This window comes from Schistocerca americana, chromosome 10, assembly GCF_021461395.2.
Source record: "Schistocerca americana isolate TAMUIC-IGC-003095 chromosome 10, iqSchAmer2.1, whole genome shotgun sequence".
Taxonomy (NCBI): domain Eukaryota; kingdom Metazoa; phylum Arthropoda; class Insecta; order Orthoptera; family Acrididae; genus Schistocerca; species Schistocerca americana.
In genome coordinates, this window is record NC_060128.1 from 66,635,702 (window position 1) to 66,647,992 (window position 12,291).

At 45.1% G+C, this 12,291-nt stretch overlaps 1 pseudogene; it reads left to right on the forward strand.

Annotated features, from left to right (window-relative positions):
* Positions 1-11,538: 11,538 nt before the first annotated feature.
* LOC124552850 lies at positions 11,539-11,656 on the forward strand (annotated as a pseudogene).
* The last annotated feature ends 635 nt before the right edge of the window (positions 11,657-12,291 follow it).

Here is a 12,291-nt window from a genome sequence, read left to right on the forward strand (position 1 = left end):
CCCTCTTCAGGAACCACAGGTTTGTCTGGCCTCTCAACAGATACCCCTCCGTTGTGGTTGCACCTACGGTACGGCTATCTGTATCGCTGAGGCACGCAAGCCTCCCCACCAACGGCAAGGTCCATGGTTCATGGGGGCTACTAGAAAATCGTTAGTATACAACATGTTGCAGAAAGTTATAATGAAATCCAGATCTTTCGCTGCTTACAGGCGCTGATAAATATCAATAGGGACAGTTGAAGGATGTGTGCCCCGACTGGGACTCGAACCCGGGAGCTCCTGCTTACATGGCAGGCGCTCTATCCAACTGAGCCATCGAGTACACAGTCCCTGCGAGTGCAGGGAATAGTCTGTGCGACGCTCCCCGTGAGACCCACACTTCCAGCTTACTGTCCACACACTACATTTGCAGTGCCCCTGCCCACCATACGCATTACTCGTGGCAGTCAGTCTACCCATTCCCGTAAGAGTTTGAACAATGTGAGTGAATTCACACTGAAGATGATCATTGGCCGGTAATACATATCTATATTAAGATGATATCTGTTTTTTCAGACATGTCCGAAACAACAGATACCATTGGTAATCTTGCAGCTCTCGAAGAGTGACATTGCAATGAAATGCAGACCATTAGCTGCTTACAGGCGCTGATAGATATCGAGGGGGACAGTTGAAAACGTGTGTCCCGACAGGGAATCGGACCCGGGATCTCCTGCTTACATGGTAGACGCTATATCCGAGTGAGCCATCGAGGACACAGTGATTCATATAGATAAGGCTCACCGGCCAACGATCCTCTTCAGTGCGGATTTACTCAAATTGACCGAACTCTAACGGGAATCGGTAGATTGACTACCGCGAGTAATGAGTGTGGTGGGCAGCGGCACTACAAATGTAGTGTGTGGACAGAAAGTTGGAAAGTGTGGGTCTAACGGGAAGCGTGCTAGAGATAGGTCCCTGCAGTCGCACTATCGTCTGTGTTCTCGGAGGCTCAGTTGCATAGAGCGTCTGCCATGTAAGCAGGAGATCCCGGGTTCGAGTCCCGGTCGGGAGACACATTTTTCAAGTGTCCCCGTTGATATTCATCAACGCCTGTAAGCAGCTAAGCTCTAGATTTCATTTTAACTCCGTTCTTCGAGAGCTGCAAGATCACCAATGAGGAGACTTCCTGGCAGATTAAAACTGTGTGCCGGACCGAGACTCGAACTCGGGACCTTTGCCTTTCCCAGGCAAGTGCTCTACCATCTGAGCTACCCAAGCACTACTCACGCCCCGTCCTCACAGCTTTACTTCAGGCAGTACCTCGTCTCCTACCTTCCAAACTTTACAGAAGCTCTCCTGCGAACCTTGCACAACTAGCACTCCTGAAAGAAAGGATATTGCGGAGACATGGCTCAGCCACAGCCTGGGGGATGTTTCCAGAATGAGATTTTCACTCTGCAGCGTAGTGTTCGCTAATATGAAACTTCCTGGCAGATTGAAACTGTGTGCCGCACCGAGACTCGAACATGTGACCTTTGCCTTTCGGGGACAAGTGCTCTACCATCTCAGCTACCCAACGACGACCCACAAAGGTCCCGAGTTCGAGTCTCGGTCCAGCACACTGTTTTAATCTGCCAGGAAGTTTCATTATCAGCGAAAACCAAATTTATTTGACCTTCCGTCACTCAAAACAAAACTTAAGTTCGACTACACAACACTACGCTGGCTGTAGCGCCATATAGAAATCAGAGTCACTAGTGGAGAATACAAGTCCAAACCATTGCCAACCAGTCGATACCGACGCGTCGCAAGTTTCCAGCCAGGGAGGCCACAGTACGGTTCGGTCGTCGTGAATCCAGCAGCCGGGTAGTAACACAGTCATCGGCGAAGATTGAACTGGTTCAACGGGCTGAGGGAGCTCTGGTGGCGAGGGCAGCGCCGCCAGGGTAATCCGTATGGATAGTGGTGTGTACGCTGCCGCTAACCCCGCGACGACGCGTTCACTTGCGCCAGTTGTTGACATCGTGTGCGGCGCCAGCGGTACTGGGTGTGTGCCGCGCGTGTTGTAGCACGCCGCGCCGAGTTGGCGGCTGCTGTGCGGCGGCCGATACGGCAGGCCCACACACTTGCTGCAGCAAACTGCAGTTACTTCTTCACCTGTCGACGACTGCCGAGTCCTGCCCACCACGGAGACCTCAGTGCAGTGCTGTCGACCGTGCAGCGCTGGGCAGGGGCTAAGTGTGCGCGTGCACGCAGCCACACAGCACCTCCGTACAGCCACGGCACGGCGCACACCTGTTGCTGCTGTCGCGGTTGCTGTCGCGCGGCCTGGCCACTGTGGCGCAGCAGCTGTCTGCGCCACAGCTGGGGCTGTCACGTGTCCGGAAAAACAGTATACAAGTCCGGCCTGTCCGACTTTTGTTTCGCTTTTTACCGATGAGGCAGAGAACACGCGAAGACCAGTTCCAGGCTGGTGAGGTAACCGCGACGAAGGAGTATGAGAAAAATAATAATATATGCCCAGCAGCCGCTCGTAAGTACGCATTTTTAGTCTTCGCAAACTTTTAAATTCAAATAAATATGAGAGTCTCAAATTAATACCATCTCTTATATAACAGTTTTGCCTATGAAAACTTCAGCCACTGTCAATAGTAATAATAATAATAATAATAATATTAATAATAATAATATTAATAATAATAATAATAATAATACGTATAACATATGTGAAAAAAATAAAGAATTGTTTCAGCGGATTTTTTTTTTTGTTTTGTACACGATTAAGTACTGTTTATGGCAAGAACGAAATAATGTTTAAGCTTTCACTACCCTCCATTTCGCATTTTTGTATATGTCGGAGTTTTCGTACTTTTTTATTTTTTTCGGACAAATGTACAAGATCCCTAATACATGTATTAGCTAACGAACTATCTTCCACGCTGAAAATCAGGTGTTCTTATGTTTTACCCACGCAACAATTTGTGATTATTACACACTTCTTTGTTGAATGTTCGCTTGTAGTCACGCTTCCTTGCTTTCGTCACTTCCTCAGACAACGGATCTGCTCTCGGCCGCAGGCCGCGGTAGTCTCGCGGTTCTAGGCGCTACAGTCTGGAACCGCGCGACTGCTACGGTCGCAGGTTCGAATCCTGCCTCGGGCATGGATGTGTGTGATGTCCTTAGGTTATTTAGGTTTAAGTAGTTCTAAGTTCTAGGGGACTGGTGACCTCAGAAGTTAAGTCCCATAGTGCTCAGAGCCATTTGAACCATTTTTTTTCCTCTGGGCTGCCCTATTTCCAACTTTTCCTCGTAATTTTCTTTTGTGCAAGGACTTATAACAGATTTAACAGAACTCCTGTTGACATTGTACAGCTATGCCAATTCCTGCACTGTAAATAACCAAATCCAAGCACAAATTACCGGTTGCGGCAATGATTGAATTCAAGTAGTACTACAAAGAGAAGAGAAGTAGACCAGAAAATAAATGCAGACGTGCTGAAAGAGGACCACATTAAGGAAAGATATGCACTTGGAATTGAAAACAGGTTTGCTTCCGTGGGAGAAGAAGGCACTCCGTCTTCAGGCCACAAGCCGCCCTTCGGGACCATCCGACCGCCGTGTCATCCTCTGCGGAGGATGCGCATAGGAGGGGCGTGTGGTGAGCACACCGCTCTCCCGGTCTTTATGATGGTTTTCTGGGACCGGAGCCGCTACTATTCGGTCGAGTGGCATCACGAGGCTGAGTGCATCCCGAAAAATGGCAACAGCGCATGGCGGCACCGATGGTCACCCATCAAAGTGCCGGCCTCACCCGACACCGCTTAACTACGCTGATCCGACCGGAATCGGTGTATCCACTGCGGCAAGGCCGTTGCCCTTATGGAAGAAGAAGACGAAAATGATATTGAAAAATTTTGGTCGAAAATCAAAACAGGTTTAACCGATACTGCAAGTGAGATCCTGAAACTAATGGAGAAAAGGAGGAAGAGCGGAGGATGGTTTAATGATAGGTATAGAGATTCAGTCAGCAAGAGAAGAGCAGCGAAATTGTTGCAGCTAACAAACGAACAGGATGAAAGAACAAGGAAGCAGCTAGAGAAGCAAGACAAGTCCTTCCAAAAGAAAAGCCAGAGTTCATAAACAGTAAATTGAAACTGGCAGAAGAACACCGGACAGCAGGAAATACAGGAGACGTTTACAGGGCAGTCAGTTTCTTCAAGAAAGGATACAATCCAAGGATTGACGTAATCAGAGGTCAAGAAGGACAGATAATCACAGATGAAATGAAAGCTATGGAGGTATGGGAAAACTACATCGAAAACGTCCTGAATGTGGATGAAAACACCATGAGTGCTACAATAGGAAATGAACAAGAAGAATCATATAGAGACAACAGAGATACTGTATCATTGTGGGAGTATGAACTACCAAGCATGGAAGAGATAAGGACAAGCATAATACTGCTGAAGAGTGGGAAGGCACCAGGAATAGATGGCACACCTGCAGAGCAGCTGAAGGAGAGAAGAGCTACTCTACAAGCGAGGCTATACCACTTAATCTGCTTATTTTGGAAGAAGGAAAGGATCCTAGAAGAATGGAAGGGGTCTGTCATCTGCCCTATACTAAAGAAGGGAGACCCAAAGAGATGTAGCAGCTATGGAGGAATCAGACTACTTTGTACAGCTTATAAAATCTTGAGCATGTAGAGAAAGTACAGGGATTCCAACAAGCAGGTTTGAGAAAGGGACAGTCAACTGTAGACTATTTACATACAATACGGCAAGTGCTAGCAAAGAGCTGCGAATTCAGTAAAAATGTTCACTGCCTCTTTGTGGCCTTTCAAAAAGCATATGATATTGTGAACAGAGAAGCAATATGGCAAGAACTTGAAAGGGCTCAAGTTCCCAGATAACTGATAAAACTGACACAGATATGCACCCAGGAGACAACATGCATGATGAAAGTAAATAGAAACATATCGAAGAAGTTCAAGGTGAGGACTAGAATGCGACAAGGAGACTGCCTCTCCCTGTCCTGTTTAACCTGGTACCGGAGAGAGTCGTGACAAGGGTAACAAACCTAGAGACAGGAATACAGCTGGGAAGAAGGATCAACACAGAGCAACACCTCGTTTAGATGACAAGAACATTAATGGAAGAGACAATGAGAGCAGCCCTGAATATGAATAAGACAAAATACCTCGTAGCTAGCAGAGAAAATGATGACAGACCCCTGAAGGTGGAGGATGAAGTCTTTGCAAGAGTAAAAGACTAAATATCTTGCGGCTATAATCCTCGAAAAGAAAGAGATATAAAAGGAAATTACGGCACGAATACAAGCAGGAAACAGGTGTTGGTTTGCTCTGGGAAAGCTGTTAAAGTCCCGGCTTCAATGAGATCCTCAAAGACCAGGATCTACTAGACAATAATACAAACTGTAGTCTTACAGGGTTATTACAAATGATTGAAGCGATTTCACAGCTCTACAATAACTTTATTATTTGAGATATTTTCACAATGCTTTGCACACACATACAAAAACTCAAAAAGTTTTTTTAGGCGTTCACAAATGTTCGATATGTGCCCCTTCAGTGATTCGTCAGACATCAAGCCGATAATCAAGTTCCTCCCACACTCGGCGCAGCATGTCCCCATCAATGAGTTCGAAAGCATCGTTGATGGGAGCTCGCAGTTCTGGCACGTTTCTTGGTAGAGGAGGTTTAAACACTGAATCTTTCACATAACCCCACAGAAAGAAATCGCATGGGGTTAAGTCGGGAGAGCGTGGGGGCCATGACATGAATTGCTGATCATGATCTCCACCACGACCGATCCATCGGTTTTCCAATCTCCTGTTTAAGAAATGCCGAACGTCATGATGGAAGTGCGGTGGAGCACCATCCTGTTGAAAGATGAAGTCGGCGCTGTCGGTCTCCAGTTGTGGCATGAGCCAATTTTCCAGCATGTCCAGATGCACGTGTCCTGTAACGTTTTTTTCGCAGAAGAGGGGCCGTAAACTTTAAACCGTGACGCATCCAGAAGCTTTAAACTGCGTATACCATCGCCGAATAGAGTTAGCAGTTGGTGGATCTTTGTTGAACTTCGTCCTGAAGTGTCGTTGCACTGTTATGACTGACTGATGTGAGTGCATTTCAAGCACGACATACGCTTTCTCGGCTCCTGTCGCCATTTTGTCTCACTGCGCTCTCGAGCGCTCTGGCGGCAGAAACCTGAAGTGCGGCTTCAGCCGAACAAAACTTTATGAGTATCTGTAGTGTGTCGTGACCATATGTCAATGAATGGAGCTACAGTGAATTTATGAAATCGCTTCAATCATTTGTAATAGCTCTGTATATGTAGCAGAGACCTGGGCCATCAGCCAAAAGATGGAAAGAAAAGTCCTGACATTTGACAATTCCGTCCTCATATTTTTGGGCCAGTGAATGATGGGGATGAATGGAAGACAAGAAAGAATTGTGAATTACAGGAACTATACAAGTCGATGGACATCGTGGCAGTGATTAAAGAAAGAAGACTGAAGAGGTATGGACATGTAATACGCCGAGAAAACAGATCATTAGGGGGGTAGCGGAGGAAGATTTAGGGGCAACAGCCCGCGGGTAAGACAACTACCCCGATGGGTTGATCAGGTTAGAGAGGACACGACTACCCTGGGGCTAGAACACATGGACAGAGGACGCTGGAGGAGGCTGATTGGTGAGGCGGAAGACCGACTCTGGTTTGTCTGGCCAACGCAGTAAGTAAGTACTGTCTATCAACAAAGGTCATTTGACTAAAAAACAAATGCGTGAGACAGATTCTCATTAATGTTCATATATACAATGTGGGCCTACAGCACAGTAAACCTGATTCACCATAAGATCAACAGACATCAGAAGCATGAATAAATAAATACTTCTTCTTCTTCTGTAGTGGTCAATCCAAGGATTGGTTTGTAACAGCTACAATGGCAGCTTGTCTCCATTCTGTGCGTCTTTCAGCTTTTCTCTTCATTTCTTTATAGGTGTTACATCCCACATCTTTCACGATTTGATCCATGTACCTCAGCCGTGGTCCTCCTCTTGGTCTTTTTCCCTCCACATATCCCTCTACGATTGTGTTCAGGAGTCCTTTACGTCTTAATAGATGGCCTGTAAATTGCACTCTTCTTTTAACAATGAAACTCCAGAAGCTTCTCTTCTCACCTGCTCTTTCCAGAACCACTTCGTTTGTGACCTTGTCGATCTATTATATTTTGAGCATGCGTCTATAGCACCACATTTCAAAAGAATTTAGCTTCTGGTCTTCCTATGTCCCGAGAGTCCATGTTTCACACCCATAGCATGCCACACTCCACACATACGATTTCAAAAATCTTTTCTTGATTTCAACGCTGATGCTCTTAGATGTTAAGATGTTTTCCTTCTTGTTAAAAACAGCCTTTGCTTGAGCTATTCTACTTCTCACTTCTGCCTTGCTCCTTCCATCCCTGGTAATATTACTGCCCAGATAAGTAAATTTATCAACTTGTTCAAGCAGTTCATTGCCTACATGAACTTGGACTTTCACTTGATCTTCTTTGTGGCATGCCATTACTTTTGTTTTTGCTTTATTAATTCTCATATTATATTCTTCACCCATAACTTTATCCATTCTATTCAGTAGGACTACAAGATCTTCTTCACTTTCAGCCAGGACAGCTATATCATCGGCATATCTTATCATAGCTATTCGTTGGCCATGAATTACTACACCTGTCTGTGAATTTTCCCTTACTTTTTTCAGCGCCTCTTCAATGTATACGTTAAAGATAACAGGGGATAGTGCGCAACCTTGTCGGACACCTTTCCGTATCTGCACTTCTTCTTGTTTTGTCCGTCCACGGATACTATAGTCTCATAAATGATATTGATGTGCCTTATGGTTCTCAGCACCTCAAAGTTAATATACTATATACCATTCAGAATCCCACAAAACAGGTTTTTCTATGAGGGTAACGATTACATATACTGATGTCGACCTAATTTTACTATGTAGTGAGTGAATTGTCATATACAGAAATGTACTACTGTGTGCAAGCGTGCTGCTACCTGGTGGCATTGGTGTAAACTTGTAGATGAGGAGCTGTGCACGTCGTCTGTCAAATCCCTACGTGTTTGGCACGTAAGGCAATTACGTTACGGGGGTTGATCATGCGCAGAGTCTCCTTGAAACGTGCACAGCTGAAGGTGTGCTCGTACCCTGATACCAAGATTCACCCAGTCCAGAGGAGCAGTGTGTAGCACAGCGCGGTAGATTTAGTGCCGTGTATTTCGCATTACCGCATCTACATTACGCTTAACAGCGTTCAAAGAAAAATAACAAATAAATCAGCAAGAAATCAAAAGTTATGGTGTTCACGTGCTCTTGTGCTCTCACGCAAAAGCCGTCACTGGATATGCCATAGGGAATTTATAAAACCAAAATATACAAACATGTAAAAGTCATGTTATCACGAAATTAAGAGTAACCACAGGAAGGCATCCATTTAAGTAAACAGCATCAGGAAATTGTTACGAACCTAGCACACCACAGCACTATCTGGTATAACCAAAACCACAAACAATAGGATTAATTCACATATTATCGCAGAACCACACAAATACGAATAAAACAACCGGTATAATATAGCTATTGAGGACAAAAATATGGCCTAGTAAATACCAAGGAAGCGAACTGACTGTGACCATGTACCATCAGTAACTCAACTGTGAACGCGGTTGTCACTAACATCATTATAAAATGTTGTTATTGTGGTCTTCAGTCTAGAGACTAGTTTGTAGCAGCTCTCCATGCTACTCTTTCCAGTGCAAGCTCCTTCATCTCCCAGTACCTACTGCAACCTACATCCTTCTCAATCTGCTTACTCTATTCATCTCTTGGTCTCCCTCTACTAAATTGGTGATCCCTTGATGCCTCAGAATATGTCCTACCAATCGATCCCTTCTTCTAGTCAAGTTGTGCCACAAATTCCTCTTCTCCCCAATTTTATTCAATACGTCCACATAAGTTAGCGATCTAGCCATCTAATCTTCAGCATTCTTCTGTAGCACCACATTTCGAAAGCTTGTATTCTCTTCTTGTCTAAACCAGTTATCATCCATGTTTCACTTCCATACATAGCTACACTCCATACAAATACTTTCAGAAAAGACTTCCTGACACTTAAATCTATACACGATGCTAACAAATTTTTCTTCAGAAACGATTTCCTTGCCATTGCCAGTCTACATTTTATATCCTCTCCACTTCCACCATCATCAGTTATTTTGCTCCCAAATAGCAAAACTCCTTTACTATTTTAAGTGTCTCATTTCCTAATCTAATTCCCTCAGCATCACCCGACTTCGACTACATTCCATTATCCTCGTTTTGCTTTTATTGATGTTCATCTTATACCCTCCTTTCAAGACACTGTTCATTCCGTTCAACTGCTCTTCCAAGTCCTATACTGTCTCTGACAGAATTACAATGTCATCGTCAAACCGCAAACTTTTTATTTCCGTGGCTTTCAATTCCGACTCCAAATTTTTCTTTTCTTTCCTTTACTACTTGTTCAATATACAGATTGCATAACATCGGGGATAGGCTACAATCCTGTCTCACTCCCTTCCCAGCCACTGTTTCCCTTTCATGTCCTTCGACTCTTGTAACTGCCATCTGGTTTCTGTACAAATTGGAAATAGCCTTTCGGTCCCTGTATTTCACCCCTGCTACCTTCAGAATTTGAAAAAGAGTATTTCAGTCAACGTTGCCAAAGCTTTCTCTAAGTCTAAAATTGCTAGAAACGTACGTTTGTCTTTCCTTAATCTATCTTCTAAGATAAGTTCAAAAATGTTCAAATGTGTGTGAAATCTTATGGGACATAACTGCCAAGGTCATCAGTCCATCAGCTTACACACTACTTAACCTAATTAGCCTAAGGACAAACACAAACACCCATGCCCGAGGGAGGAGTCGAATCTCCGCCGGGATCTCTAAGATAAGTCGCAGGGTCAGTATTGCCTCGCGTGTTCCAACATTTCTATGGAATCCAAACTTGTATTCCCAGAAGTCGGCTTCTACCAATTTATGCATTCGTCTGTAAGGAATTCGTGTAAGTATTTTGCAGCCGTTATTTATTAAATTGATAGTTCGGTAACTTTCACACCTGCCAACACTTGCTTTCTTTGGGATTGGAATTATTAAATTTTTCGTGAAGTGTGAGGGTATTTCGCCTGTCTCATACATCGTGCTCACCAGATGGTAGAGTTTTGTTAGGCCTGGCTCTCCCAAGGCCGTCAGTAGTTCTAATGGAATGTTGTCTACTCCCGGGTCCTTGTTTCGACTTAGGCCTTTCAGTGCTGTGTCAAACTCTTCACGTAGTATCATATCTCCCATTTCGTCTTCATCTACATCCTCTTCCATTTCCATAATCTTGTCCTCAAGCACATCGCCCTTCTATAGACCCTCTACATACTCCATCCACCTTTCTGCTTTCCCTTCTTTGCTTAGAGCTTGGTTTACATCTTAGATCTTGATATTCATACAAGTGGTTCTTTTTTCTCCAAAGGTCTCTTTAATTTTACCCCTATCTCCTGGTTCGCAGGAGAGCCTCTGTGAAGTTTGGAAGATAGGAGACGAGGTACGGGCGGATTTAGAGCTGTAAGGACGGGGCATGAGTCGTGCTTTGGTAGCTCAGTTGGTAGAGCACTTGCCGGCGAAAGGCAGAGGTGCGGAGTTGGAGTCTCGGCCCGGTACACAGTTTTAACCTGCCAGGAAATTTCATATCAGCGCACACTCCGCTGTATAGTGAAAATTTCATTGCAGAAAAACGACTGTCTGAACGCTTCAGTACGAGCTCTAATTTCCCTTGTCTTTGAATGGTTATCATTGCGCGAAGCGATTTGAAAGTTGGTGGTAATAATACGTGCTCTACATCCTCGGTGAAGATCGGGTATCGAAATTTAATGAGCAACCCCTTCCGTTTAGCGCGCCGTCTATCTGCAAGTGTGTCCCACTTTAAACTTTCTATGAGATCTGTAGCGCTCTCGCTACGGCTAAATGTACCAGTCACGAATCTTGCCGCTCAACTCCCACGTTCGTGCTGCGAAATGAGGCTATTCAGGCTTCTGATGGGTGTTCACATTAATGTGAACAGTGTAATTCTAGTAAAAGAGAAAACAGCGACAAAAAGTATATATTATGATACTTGCGTCAATCGAGTGCTGGGGAATCAGTAAGGTGAAGTTAAGCACAAGTATGTCCAGTTTTACGGGAAAGATGGTGACCAGCTTCACAGTGGTGAAGGGAGACGGATGGCCAATGTTAGATGTTACGGCAAATGGGACACTATGGCGTCATCGTTGCTACGCCTAGTCTCGAAAATAACCTTTGCGTTTTGCTCAGATAGAGTCATGGTGAAGTAACTTCCGCGTAGGTTGAGCACATGTGTAACTTTAATTCAAATTTCGATTTCGACAGTGACAGCAAAAGAGACGTAGACCAACGTAATTAACTTTGCAAAGATTATTCGGAGGGCAACGGCCTTGCCGCAATGGATACACCGGTTCCCGTGAGATCACCGAAGTTAAGCGCTGTCGGGCGTGGTCGGCACTCGGATGGGTGACCATCCAGGCCGCCGTGCGCTGTTGCCATTTTTCGGGGTGCACTCAGCCTCGTGATGCCAATTGAGGAGCTAATCGACCGAATAGTAGAGGCTCCGGTCAAAGAAAACCACCATAACGACGGGAGAGCGGTGTGCTGACCCCACGCCCCTCCTATCCGCATCCTCCCCTGAGGATGACACGGCGGTCGGATGGTCCCGGTAGGCCACTCGTGGCCTGACGACGGAGTGCTACAGATTATTCTGCGCACCAACACAGAGGCCGTCACACATGGTAAGTCAGCTGCTAAGATTTCCCCTGCTGCTGTAATTCTCATTTGTGGTCAAGCAGAGGTCGACGATATCGTTTTGGTCAGGCCGTTACTACACGGGATGAAAATGTCGCAACACCAAGAAGGATATATGCGACATCAACGAAAGTTGGTATGCGTGCTTCAACGTCTGAAAGATGATGTCTATACGAATTTCTCGCCATTACGCAAAAGACTGACACTATTAGTACTACTAGAAGGATGCAAATTAGATTTGTTTTAAACACACGCTGTAATGGTTGTGGCGTTAGTTACCTTTGCGACTGGACGTGGTGAGCCGATGTTAGTAGAGAATGCTTTTAAGGCGTGTTGTGTACATAGTTCCACATACTCAGCGCGTACACAACTTTCCCAC